This window comes from Homalodisca vitripennis, chromosome 4, assembly GCF_021130785.1.
Source record: "Homalodisca vitripennis isolate AUS2020 chromosome 4, UT_GWSS_2.1, whole genome shotgun sequence".
In the NCBI taxonomy this organism is placed as follows: Eukaryota; Metazoa; Arthropoda; class Insecta; order Hemiptera; family Cicadellidae; genus Homalodisca; species Homalodisca vitripennis.
In genome coordinates, this window is record NC_060210.1 from 142,888,588 (window position 1) to 142,904,056 (window position 15,469).

The window sequence follows — 15,469 nt, forward strand, 5'->3', positions numbered from 1 at the left end:
TCTTGTTTATTTCATGAAAGTGATTTATAAAACTCAGAAAAAACGCAGAATCGTAGTTTGCATTTGGGAAAGTTCAGTGCTATGTTCCCTTCCTAGCCACGACTATACTAAAGCCAAAAACACATCTACCTCAGAGAGAGTTTATTCATTTCTCTTCCGCTTAACGGGACAATCCATCTGTGTATTCAATAAAAACGAATCAAATCAAACGTTTTTACTAAGCTTTTATGTTACATTTACGTTAATATTTTTAAAAATTTTATGTTATTTGAGAAGTGTTTAACAAAGACAAGAGAGATTTACGAGCCGTAAAGTCATGTAGTTTATCGCTGTTATAACAGTTGAGTATTCTCTCTCTCATGAGAGTTTACTGCCTGGACGTGGAGATAAGCAATATTGTTATAGCCTCTTACCACTAAGTTGTTTGTAATATTTGCATCTATATTGTTTTGAAACATACATTCCATCCCGGAATTACTCTGTTGCTTATTTAACACGATTACTTCATTTGATATCTTGACTGAAAACACAATTTATTTTATTTGTATTAATTTCAGAATGATTTAAAGAATATTTATTGTACAGTAAGAAACCTGTAGGTTTCTTTGTTATTTAGGTTTTTTTATTTACTGGTAATGCCATTTAACGCATGGGTATATCTTCCCATCTTAAGAGTGGTACAATTGGGGTTTATATAATTTTTATGATTTCTCTGATATCTAAGTTAGAACTTTTATCTGATTTATTAACTAATGTTTCTGTGCTACATGCTATCAATGCTATTGTCACCTGAGGTCGGATGAATCCGTGAGTAAACTACTATAACCAGGCAACTTACAATTGTGTATATTTCGATTAAAAATATTTCATAATTTTAGCAAACAAATGATTTTCACAGAAAGTTTTTCGTAGATGTTGCATTTAACAACCGTTATATGACCAACCGTTATGTATTTACTGAAAAATGAGTTTATCGGAATTCCATTATAAGAATGATGTTTTGTTTCGTTACCAGTTGTTGCTAGTTTAAACCTACTAGTCTAAGAATTATACATTTCTGCTGTACGTAATTGGCAGCAGCGCGCCGTGCCAGGCGGCAGTTGACGTGTTTACTTTTTCGTGGCCCCTACTTTAGAGGACCATTCGACATAATTCACGATGCACTAGTTACCTAAAAATTAATTCTTGAAATGATTTTACCTTCCCTGTGGTTGCTACGTTTCTACATATAAATATGTTTTATTTTGAGAACCTTCTTACATGACAAAGTTAGACCTGTGTGTGTGTGTGTGTGTGTGTGTGTGTGTGTGTGTGTGTGTGTGTGTGTGTGTGCGCGCGCGCTGCTATTTTCCAGCTTTACATACCATTATCATTAGGTTCAGATCGCCTTATCAGAGATTTTGACTATCAAAATAGGCTTGATCTCATAATCTTTGAATAATGCATAAATAGTAAACATCCAGTTGTCAAGTTAATAAATAATTGAACTTAAAATCCCCTATTTTCGGTCAGTGCTATTAATAGTGTTTGTTGATAAAATGTTTCAAATCACTTTAAACTGTCTATATTTCTCTCATTACGTAAGTCATGATTAAATTAAGTACAGTTGTCAGTTCTACTGTTTTAGAATAAAATGTACATTTAAAAATACTAAACGTTTCTAAGCGATATTAAATAATCATTCCAAGGCGATTAGTAACATTACCGAGTTGGAAGTAACACAATAACTTCCAGTTGACTCAGTTTCCGCTAGAAAGCACCAGTCAAAGTTATCGGGTTAAGCTCAGCCAGCCTGTAATTGAAAACTCTGGACGACTTTAATTCCCCATCCCATTCGTCTTCGGATTGCTTCATTTTTGTCCAACGTAAAATCCAGTTGAATTATGTTGTGGTTGACTAGTGAGATACCATAGGTATGTTAAACATTGACTAACACATTATAAAATAGATAAAATATTATATTATAAGTGTACTTCGTTTTAATAAATAACATTATTAATTAAACAAGGCTTCCGTCAATTTTTAATAACTATGAGTAAAATTTTATTTCTTTGTGCAAACTAATTTTTGCATAGTTTTAAAATGATTTAAATAACTCCAAGATCTATATCTATTTTACAGAAATCTTGTGTGCATATACAAACAATATATTATAGTTTTATGCAATTTAAATCTACAGGAGTAGGAATAATGGTATAAACGAGTTATTTCACCAATCAGAACGATTTGGAAAGATCGGGAAAATATAAATTATATGTTTTATTTATTATTGATCTCAAAGTTTTAAAGTCAGTAGTAAACCATAATATTTATGACTGTTAGTTTTATAGATACAACATTAAGCGGTTTCTTTTGCTCACATTAATTAAAAATCGAGAAAATGGAATATATATATATATATATATATATATATATATATATATATATATATATATATATATATATATGTATGTATATAATGGGAAGACGTATATCCCGTATAAAATATTAATTAGAAAGATAACATTGTTGAAACTGTATATTGTAACCAACTGTATTTCTTTTATTCAAATTATACACAAAAATTTAATAGTGTGGTACTTTTATCGACTTTCTATAATATAACAATATAATCAAATATAAAATGTTTTAAGCCATTTTTAATACATTGTAATAAACTCGTGATTCAGTTAAATACACTAAAAAAGATATTGTATGAAAAAGTACATTAGATAAACGGTTCGTACGATACTTTTGTACATATTAAAAATCGAAATTTGAATTCTGACTAAAATATCATATCTTTAAACTTATAAATGTATGTTGTCATGGTCCAGGCAACTATGCAAACGCTATTACGACACCAAAATAACTTTGATTAAAAGTAGATTACAATAGCAGGCATTATACGCTTTTTGGCAGAATAAAACTTTTAGAGTTACGTATGTATGTTTTTTTTATCGTGAAAACAAGAAAAACTACTATAGCGTGTGTGTAATATAATTCATCCAAAGCTGAAATGCTTCTTAACAACTTAAACATAAAATAAGAGCCAGTATAAATTTTGTTTGCCTTTGAACCCCTTAACAATTAACACTGAAATAATACTACCATAGACATGTCTACTTCCGATTTGTAAATTGTCATGTGACAATAAAGCACCATCATACTACATCACAAAGTGGAAACACACAATTCCACTACAATTATTACGTACTTAGTATTCCTGTATATATTTTTGTATATATTAGTCTGCCCTTATATATTTCAAGTGTTACTGAAATTGTTATAGTTATTAATTTAAACGTTATGAAACATTTCTGGGATATTTGTGTTTTTCATTAGTACTCATAAAAATGTTTCACTCCCTCTTTCTTTCTATGTTCGTGACCTCAAAACAGCTTTTTAAACTTAAACTTTAGTTATTCTGAGATTTATCGCCAGATTTCAATATCTTTTATTGGCAATCACTCAAATTCAGGATTGTTTATTGTACCATTATAAAGGATATTGTAACATACCTGTGATTAAGAAATATTTAGCAAGGCTGTGGGTAACTGCTAGTCTCTACATACATAACAGGGAAAGCCGTCGCTCACTCGTAACTAGTTCTCAGATTTTTTCCGAAATTTCATAAGTTGAAATCTGTCACACGTACATCTCATTACTAAAATAGAAAAACTAAAAACATCCATAATAATCTAACATCTATAGGGATTTAAATAGGGTTTTGACCCCTATAAAAACCCTTATAAATTTAGTTTTTCAACTTCTAAAAATCATAGAAAGATAAAATTTGACAAACACGTGCCTCATGAGTTTTACAGAATATTAAAAGCATTTTCATATAGATTAACTACCAATAGGAGTCAAAATAGATTTGCAACGCCTAAAACAACACAAGGCGTAAAATAAGGTTATAACCTATAGATGCCTATAGCTAAATTTAGGTTTTTTTTTTAATTCCCGGTATTCTACAAGAAAATAATTAAACAGACACCCTCCTCATACCTAAAGTAGTATCAAAATAGTAAAGTAGTAGTAAAGTATCAACCACCCATAGGGGTTGATAGAGGGTTGCAACCAAGAAAAGGCTTTATTTATTTTTTTAACTCCCGATGTCCTTGATTGAAAAAAATTGAAATACACAGGCCTTATGTTCCTAACAGCCAAACTACAATGTTTCAAAAAGTTCTATAAACACACTCTTTAAACACGCGTGTCTCATGACGTAAATAGAAAATCAAAACAATTTTCTTGAATATTAATCACTCATAGAAGCTGAAATAGAGTGCAACCACTACAAAAACTATATTTAAATTTTCCAAATTCTCGCTTAATATATAATGGCGAAATTTTAGAGAAATGTTTATTATGCTCACAACAGACTACCGGCACCGGAAATATCTTAGACTGGAATTAGAAAACAATGGCCGATTTAGACGCTTCTAAACGTTAGACCAAGATATGTACTTTCACGGGAATAACAGACCAGAATAGTCTTCTCAGTTCGAGGTTATATTTATATTTTTAACGTGACAATAAGGGACTCAACCATGGCGTGTGAAATTACTTGGTTTGAACCAGAAATTTTTTTTTAACGCTAAACTTTAATAACACAAGTAGAGTTTTCCCAAAATTGTGAATCTTTCAAAAAATCATTTTACACTACATCACTAAGATTGTTAGTATTCCTCTACCTTGGCCTAAGATAGTGTAAAGATTACTAAAAATTGTTATTGCTATTCATTTATACACTGCTTTTTAAACTTCCGGAGGATTATTATTATATTCCAGTGATCATGACCTATTTTCAATATTGTTTATTGTGAAAAATTACAAATATAAATTATAATTATAAATATAAAAATTATAGAGTACGATGTACCTCTTATTCAGTAGAAAGTCGAGTACAAAGCCGTGGGGGTAACTGCTAGTAAACGCTAAACAAAATTTAAGCCAAATATATTTTCTGAAAATGTATTTACTAACAATTATTTAATATCCTATTTTTAAATCTCATATGTTTGATATTGTTAGAAAATTATAACAATAAAGTTATTTTATTAAATTCATCATACGCCTTCATTTTGTAAAAAGAAAGCAATTTTCGTATCAATAGCCAATAAGCCGGTGGCGACAGGATGGAGGTGATAATCCACACAAGAAGGTCAACTGTGATAAATCCCTTCCCTTGTGCAAAGGAAGCCTTTCACGTTCATTGTTTTTGTTATTTTTCAACAGTGAGAATCTTGCTATTAAAGAAATATATACATATTTGTCACGATATTTTAATATCTCCCAATTTCGTATATCTTACCATTAATACAAATAAAACTATAAATGTATGTAGCTTATATAGAGTACCATATTGACTCCATTATAAAGCCGCCAACGAAAACACGCAGAGTAATTTTTTTAACTATGTGTCATTTTTTGGCAGTTGGTTCCACAGTAATAAAATCGTTTTGGGTACTTGATCTGTTTGGTTTCTCAAATATTGACTCTACCCACTTGTACTGCGTCAGAGCCAAACCTTGATACTACGCTCTTATTATATATATTAAATATATATATATATTAAATATATATATATATATATTGCAATTAAAGTTATATTATATCAAATACTCTCCCATTCCAATAATTTTAATTAATTTGTTATGAAATTAAAATAGCCTGCTAAGTAAACAATTACACCACTGAGTAAGGCTGTTCTATATACCTGTTGACATTTCATCTTAAAAATAGGATTTAATAATTCTGTTTTATATTTTACAAACATTAAATAAAAATCCTCAATCTTCAAGTTATTGCACCATAACATTGTGATTTATATTTTTTTTTCTCTTTTCTACAATGTTTTATAAGCTGTATAAAACTATTAAATGAATATGCGCACTAACCATTGTAAAAGAACACAAAATTATATCATTCATGTATTAAGCATGATTGATCATAATAAATAAGTATATAAACTATATAATAACTTATATACCTTGTAATATATATATGTATTTTATGTTATATATTTTATGTTTTATATATATATATGAGTGTGTGTGTGTGTGTGTGTGTGTGTGTGTGTGTGTGTGTGTGTGTGTGTGTGTGTGTGTTTACATTATTTACACAAGATAACAACGCGGGAGTTTTAGTGACCTGTACTATAATTTATTCAGTCTCATTACGCCAATTGTTAAAATACAAAAATATCATATTGTGGAATAGGTGTATTGTATCATAATTATGTCTTTTTCAAATCGTGAGAATTCTTTTCAATTTGTCTTTAATTCCTTTTATTAATTCTAATACATCTTTTCATAAAACCATCTTTAGGAACTGCAGCAATTCAGGTGTATCTACTTTCAATTAAATGCATTATTACAATTTTGTTAACATTGGTCTTATATATTTTTTTAATGAAGCGTTAAGTTATGGTTTTTCAGTAAGCACCAAAAGATTCCGATTTGATTGTGGTGTTAAATTAATATTCTTTTAGAAGGTATCAGCAACTACTTCTCTTGTTTGTGTGTCGATTTTAGAATTAATTTAATTTAGAATAAATTTCAATTTTTCCACAAAAATCTTTTCATTTCATGAATTACTAATGTGGTAATGTATCATGCATTATATAGTGCATAAGTAAACCAAATTATAACCTGAAACAGTTTTATTTATAAGATATAATAATAAATAAGGTTTGAAATTTTATAAACTTAAGCATATTACATTTGGGAAGATACAAATTTATGTTAATTAATTTGATTAAGGTTAAACATATTTCTATATGATAATGTAATATGAAATGTTTATTTCTATAAAGTAAGTTTCTTGCTTGTAATAGTTGGTGTTTAACCGAACCATTCATTTGATTGATGACCACACAATCAAGCTGATTGCCAACAGTTTGACTCAACGGCTACATCCATTTAATGGACGAATTTGATTATTGCTGAGTTAAACTTGTTGAGTAAATTTTGACGGCAAATAAAAAAATCATTGAGAGGATGATTCCTGATATTCAATTGTGTTACTTATTTTAAATTCAACAATATTACTTTGCTTGGTTTTTACGTTATTTTTACTCGACACATAATATTGTTTCCTTTCAATATAAAATCGGTTAACAGTATTAATACGCAGTAAAAGAGCAAACTGGTGTATGCTTTGCATTCTTTACGGAAATTATTAGAATTTTAAATGTAAAACTGCAAATTAGTTTTACCGAAACCAAAACTTTAAACTGAAAAACAAAGTTTTTACATATATTAAGTTGAACTGATACTTATCAGGTTGATGAGCTGAATATGTTTCCTGTCTTTTTGGAGTTTTTGAAATGGGTTCTTAATTTGATCATGTTTAAATAAATCCAAGATTTTCTGATATATATACAGTATTTAATTTTCCTTCATAATTTAGTGATAGTTTGTGGAATTTAAAAATATAACAAGCACAATTAGATGAAATAAATTGATATATGCCAATTAAATTTAAATAATTTTGCTGGGTAACTTAGAGTCCTCTCAGGACTTGATTACAATTAGTTATCAGCACTTCACACTTAAGGATGGAGTTGTGCCGAGATACACAAACATAGTGGTTTAGTAAAATTTGAGTTTAACAAGGTGAAATAAACTTTAGATGTTATTAAGTGGATTTCCAGGAAACTAATAGTGTATATTGGGGTTCATATCATAGCTTGTGAACCGAGCATGAATAAATGTTAGGGCTTTGGGTCTGCCTTACTGTGTGCTTTTGGAAGGGTTTCTTCCCCGTCGTTACCCTCAGCAACCTTACCAACGGGGTGGCGCCCATTAAACAAATAATTTTCAACAACAACTCGAAGAACACAGTTAGGTTAGAGCCTTAGCACCTGGGACTTGGAGTTTCTGCGCACAAGTATTATCAGAACCTACCCTTCTCCCTGAGTCTGAGTCGGAGCAATGTTTGCCTCATGCTTTTGTGGCATGGCAAACTACAGGATTTCTCTTTTAACATTGTACCTAAGGATTTTGCGGTCACAACTCTCACTCAGACTACTACGGAACTGCCACAGGTATGTTCAATATTTGGCCACTAACTACAGGATTTCTCTTTTAAACATTGTACCTACAGATGTTGCAGCAGTCACAACTCTCACTCAGACTACTACGGAACTGCCACAGGTATGTTCACTATTTGGCCACTAACTACAGGATTTCTCTTTTAACATTGTACCTAAGGATGTTGCGGTCACAACTCTCACTCAGACTACTACGGAACTGCCACAGGTTATGTTCAATATTTGGCCACTAACTACAGGATTTCTCTTTTAACATTGTACCTAAGGATGTTGCGGTCACAACTCTCACTCAGACTACTACGGAACTGCCACAGGTATGTTCAATATTTGGCCACTAACTACAGGATTTCTCTTTTAACATTGTACCTAAGGATGTTGCGGTCACAACTCTCACTCAGACTACTACGGAACTGCCACCAGGTATATTCAATATTTGTGCTGTCACAACTCTCACTCAGACTACTACGGAACTGCCACAGGTATATACAATATTTGGCCACTAACTACAGGATTTCTCTTTTAACATTGTACCTAAGGATGTTGCGGTCACAACTCACTCAGTTCACTACGGACTGCTAAAGGTCAAACTAGCAGAATTCAAATCAATGTAGCTTGAAGTTGTTCAGTAGAGGAGGATCTGTATTATTATGTATGCAAATGTCACAATGAAAGCATTAAGATCAGAAACAACTATTTAAAGTTACAATTTCCTATACTAAAAATTTTATCAGTTAAGATCATCATAGTAAATCTAAAACAGGCCATCAAAGCAAACATATCTTAAGAATTTAGTTTCCTAAGAAATTGTTTGAACTACTGTTTGTAAATTATATTAATTTTAGAACCATATGTAATTAAAAACTCGATTTACTGGAATGTTAGGAAGGAAAATTAATTATTAACGTTACCATACAGACCGTGAAAAGTCTATGATATATTGTTAAATATGACAGTTTAGCAGACTTAATAATAATATAAAATTGATTGAAAAGTAGCGTTTCAATACATACCTTTCTGGCAAATGTGTGTACAGTGGGGAAAAGCTATTGCAACACATTGTTCATAGTAAATAGCTTGGGAGTGAGGTGTCTTCATAAAAATATAGTACAATCACAGGCAGAGTTATCGTCACCTTTAGGTACCGATTTTTCTCATTTTTGACGTTGAAAATGACAAAATATAAAACCCAAAAGTATTACAAGTTATCTGCTTTAAGATAAAAAATGCAGTACAGAGGTCTTATATATAAAAAAGATAATGTCTACTTTAAAGATAAAGAAATAATAAAGACCTTAGATGTATAACGTTTTGGAGAGTTACAAGCTGAAGTAAAAAATGATTAAATATCAGAATACAATAAAGCAATAAAAACCCAATTAAAATATAAAAAGATAGGAGACGGTCAGCCAGATACCATGGAGGGACATGCACTACTATCGGTATCTATCTTGTATGTAAGACAAGAATAAACTGACACAGCGTAGTGTCGAAGGAGCCGATAGCATTTAATGTAAGTTATACCCTCCGAGTAACCGACTTAGCTAACCCTCAGTGAATAATGTTTAATAATCCAGTAATTATGGGTTATATGTTATCAAATGATTTACAGCACAATTTTATAATATTCTCATACAACTAGGATGACTGCCTGAATTTTGAACGGCTTCATCCATATAGGGAAATTTTTATTATTTCAAAATCAAACTAGTTTAATAAATAACGAGGGGAAATATAAAGATTGTTGGAGAATCAATATTAGGTCAATTTATCGTTTTTCGTTGACAAATTTTAATACAGTTGGTTGTTATTATTTTGTCTCAACAGAGAAAATTTTTAGCTTTTAGCACGCACGCAGGAACCGATATCACTACAAAATAACCAGGTTAGTTCGATTACAATGATAATTTTGAAGGAAACAAATATTTCATTTTGTCTTTGATATCTGAATTATTAGAAGTAAACAACTTAGGGGTTATATTAATAAAATGTCAACACATTATTAGACATAAGGAAATAATAACCTTTAAAATATGTGGTGCATGAGTTTTTGGTTAGTTTAGTCTGCTACAAAAGGTTTACGATATGATCCCAACGTATAAAACGTTGTGATTCAGTTACGAGGGTTCCTCATGATAATCAGTTTATAAAATAAGTTACGATAAATGTAAAGAATTAATATTTTAACATAAGTCGGTATCTTCTTAAATTGTAATATTCAATTAAAATTTGAGTGTTTTGCTGTTTTTAAATAAGCACCGTATTAAAGCACACCATACATCTCAATGATAGAATTATTTCAAGAGAAGGCATGGCACGAAAGAGTTTACTACTCCACTTTTTACTACATTATGAACTGGCAGGTGTATTACCAACTGATGTTATGGATTGAGGTAATTATTACAACTGTTTCAAAATCATTATTAAATACATAGCCATAAGCCTTCGTCTCATAACATTTTTTCAATGGTGTGAAAAAACAGTTAGCATATGTTTAGTTGTAATTTTTCAAAAGGGATTGTTATTAATCACGTGCCTCTTCATTTGTACACTAAAAATATTTATATTTAAATTAGTCTCTCCTATCAACTCAAAATGAATGTTAGAAATTTGTTACATAATAATCCAATGACGTAAAACATACGCCATAATTATAGAATAGTAATAATACACTTTGTTTATTCATTATAGAACTAAAAGAGCTATAGCATCATTTATTTTATATCCAAACACCACAATTATTCATTAATGCTGTATGAGTTCTAATCATTTCACAACGAACACATCCAACGTCTACAAAGGCAGTAATCGAATCAATAATGTGGTTTTATCACGTTGAATTTATTTCCCGTTGTTTTAATACAACACTAAATCTACTTGCAGCACTAGTATGATTAGAGACAATTTAAAAAATATAAACGACAAGCTACCCGTGTTATTTCACGTACTTTGCCTCCACTACAATCGTGGAAAGATAAGAAACCACTCTTGAAGTGGCACTTAAGCATTTTTTTTTCTAAGATAGATAAGCAGCTTTGTAGAATTTTAAATTCGTTTAAAAGCCAGTGAGATAGGAAAGTTCTAAATTCGACGAGATAGAATATGTTTTACTGACCTCCTATCGATTATGGTGTATGTCACTTAATTCGATTTGGCTGAATGTTAGGAAATATGTTTTTGTCTAATATTTAACCATAATGGTAAACAGAATATAACCGGATAGAAAATTTATAAACAAACTGAGTACATGCGGAATTTTTAAAACGTGGCTTATTAAAAAAGCAGATTATTCAATAAGTAAAAAAATAATACAGTGTAAATGAATGATTAAAGGTAAAATAATGATATTTTTATAGGGGTTAAAAGAACAGATCATCCATGTATATGATAACACTTGATAGAATGGTCTGAAAGACTTGAGCCCAAATACATTGTTTCCTCTTAATCCAAGGAAAAACTATGTTAATTTTTATGTCATAAGGTCAAATCACAGTTCTTTAGCCTATATGTATGTTCGACTGTGCGACATTTGTTGATAGAAATGTCCAGGAAACTTACAACTTCTATAGGATTCTCTTGGTTTAAGGAAAAACAATATTTGTTTTGGGTTCAAAAGGTAAAAGTACAGCCCGTCTACCTGTACATTAACCTGTGTTAATATGGTATGGCCCTAGATACCTCAAACTTTGTATATAGATTCATATTGATATAATTGAGAGCCTTCTTAATTGTTGAGTTTAAATATATGACAGTAGATTTTTATTTGCCGCACCGTTTTTGCAGTATTTTTCTTTTATAAATTCTGTCCCTTGTTACTTCATTTTACTGATTTATTTTTTAAATTTTGATTAATAACATTAAATTAATAACAAATGCAGTACTTTTATTTAAACATTGGGCTGGGATTTTCCATTTTTAATCAAGCTAATATCTCAGTGAATCAAATTACAGGTTAGTTAAGATTACGTAAATATACCTTGCGGTTAATTCATATCTTTCGTAAGAAATAGCTATCATGAAAAATATAACGTGAAAGACATGATGTATATATTATCTGTTATAATGGTTCTTTAAGAAAAGATAGTATAACTAGTTTCAAGGAAAAAAGTACAACATCCCAGAAGCAAATTGCTGGCCACAATACCTTCCGATATTTATGAGCACCACTTTGTTCTTAGTTCAGTACCAGTATGTGGTAATAATGTACCTACTTCTTATATTACCTATTTTCTTCTATAGCGTCTCAGCCAACAGCAAAAGGTGGCAAAACACTTATATTATTATACAAATTATAAAAAGAGCAGCGTTCAGTATTAGCATAATCGCGTAAAATATATAATGCTAAATAGCTTTTTAGTAATTGAAGGTTACACGTTATTATGTTCTAGTAGGTCAAATGGTAGCTCAGTGAGTTCCTGGAGCTTCCAAAAATAGGGAATTCCTTTACTATTTGCAATATTTACATTTGTGTAAATGTAAGAATAAAATGTAGCCATAAACTTTTACATCGGCTTTAAAAATAACTATGCAATTCTTCATATCTGAAGCTGTAAGATAGCAACAGGTTTGGTTCCGTAAAAATACTTGACCACTTTCAAGCTTTCTACTCATTCAGTCATAATTTGCTGTGTGCCACTTTAAGATAATTCAGGTTTAAATATCATGGGATAATTAGTTTGTTTGATATGCGTAATGTAGCTGTCAGGTTAGGGAATTTGTAAAGGCTGAGAACCCTCAGAGATGGGAAGCTTCGCGTGGCCTGGAGCATTTAAAGGAAGGTAGATTTAGAAACCAGTAACACCAGATGTTTGTAATCTCCCAAACATTACCAGGAGCACTCAAGCTGGAAATATCCAGAACATGAAAAATTAAACCAAACTCGTTCCATAGGCCAGGAGGTCCTTTTTAGAAGTCTGTAGACCTCTAAGTCAAATAGGTCTTCTAAGCAAAGTAGAGTGCTCATTCCCAGCATTCGGCAACATAAAAGGGCCGGCTCATTTGGTGATTTCATTTCAACACAGGAGCTTCCAGACTTAGACTTTAGGAACTTAGAGAGAGTTTCCAAAGGTCAGAAATATATTGAGTTTAAAAGGTTCTTAGAGTAAGAAAATTTCAGAGGACCCAGGACCCATATCCTGGATTTTTAGAGGTTGCACACTATATGATAGTATGAAAATCTAAATATTAAAATTCACCATAGTCAAAAAGCTCCCAAATACCGTAAAATCCTCCATGTAGAATCTCAAGTTATGAATTATTAGTGGCCGAATATACGAACAGATCTTTAGTTTTCACAAGCCAAATTGTCCCATTACAGGATATAACCTCCTAAAGACAGCAAGGTTTTAGAGGCTGGCAGATACAAAATTTCCAAGAATTCTTAGGTTTTATGATCTAGACAGTTCAGAGGTTAAGACTCTCAAAGCGAAAGAGTCTGAACTACTTCAGAGCCTAATCCGAGTTTCTTTACTTCTAATGGATCATATCCTTCAGACATAATGAGTTTTCTAGACATGAAATCACGGATACCAGAAGCTTCCATAAACCTTATAGCTCTCAGAGGATGAGGGTTTCCAAAGGCCAGGATCTATCAGAGGCCTAATTACATATACTTCTGGCAAGACTTCTTAGATGTTGAGGACAGGTTTATAACATGGCAATTAATACTATAAAAGAAACTGCAACTACTGGAAGATTATATTGTATACATGTAACAAAAATTTGGTAACTCTATAGTAAGTGCATGGTGTTCAGGGATTATCTATTTCAGATTTAGTAAATAGTTCATTTTAGAGGCTTTCAGGAACATGGTTGTTCAATACCCGTAACTTTTGACATTTCCAGTCCTTATATACTTTAATGTTATGGCTGGTGAGGCACAATATCTTGTTAATTATTATTGCTCCTATGTAAGGAACAATGACTATGAGTTTTTATCGAGAATAATACATTATCTGCATGGTAATGACAAAATCATATGCCACTCTCATGCTGCTGGACGTAATATTGGTATAATAAGACTTAATTAAGTAATTAAAAGAGAATATATAGAAAATTTAAAGGTTCCGGAGAGACATGAGACTGGTAGCTTGACATCTCAATTAACATTTATCGTGCGTGGGGGTCAATTAAAACTAAAGTCTAAGGGTTTGACAAATGGCAGTTTCACCGGAAAATCTATGAGATGGTTGACATTATTTCATGTACGATATTTACGTATTGGGTATACGATACGTGTTGGTCAAGGACATCAAAGGTGATGGATGACTCGGGGATGCTTCAGAACTCAGTGTTGTGTGATTGCTTTGAGATATTCAGTTAAACAGAGGGTTGTATCTAGACATATGAAGACGCTGTGGCACTGATCTGCATAGACAACTGCCTTGTATTGTTTAAAGAAGAGGACAGGGATTGTTTTGAGAGCTACGGAGATGTTTAAATAATACGTTTATAGTGTGAGGATGGAAAGTGGTTGAATCCAGGGTGATATATAACCAGTGTGAGATTGACGAAGAGTGGGGGCGTAGTTGCGCAGGTTGACAATATTGGTGAAGCTTGATTATGTAAGTGTTTGGTACATTACTTTATCATAATTAACGTTAATTTTATTTCAGTCACAAGATTAGTGTTTGCGAGATTTTTTAGATTGCCGAGGAGGAATAGTTGAGAGGAGATAAGGCGGTAGCAGGCGAAAGTAGTGATATCAATGTTGTTACACTGGTGTAGGGTAGAGAGGCGAGGACAGTCATAATGGCTGCGCTGAAGAAAATACTGCTGGGTATGAAGGTCAAAGTAATGGATGGAGACATTCCATAAGATTTCATACCGAGAGAAATATAATTTGGAAGAATCTGGAGAGGAGGAATATTAAGGATGTTTAGCAAGATGCAGATGAGAAGGAGGAAAAAGTATAGCATGGGAGACGCGGTGGAAAAAGTGAGATAAGAAGAGAAAAATGCTTTAATTTTTCATAGGTGTATGAAAATAGAGTGAAGATGACTGTGCGATCAGACTAACTACAAAATATATTCCAGGCTATATCCATTTTGATTTGCAATTAAGTGGGATTTCAGTTGATAAAGAATGTGGTGTACATGTGGTGTCATGATGAAGGGAGATAGGGAAATGTATCTTAATGGCTTGTGAAGAAAACTGTTTACAGTGAGGTGACAGAAGTGGTGTCGTATGATTGTTACTGAAGTCTTGTTAAAACTTGTCTTGTGAAAGGAACAAGAACACCAAGGAAGAACCGTATGTAAGGAATTTAATTTTTTTATTAATATTAATAATTATTTTGAAATATTTCGATGTTAAAAATATATAAAATCTTGTTTTTATTTTATTTTAATATTATTCGTATATTAAGCAAATAATAGACAAAAAGTGATAGGTAAAATATTTTTAGTAGGTTTGCGATTTATAAAATGGTGT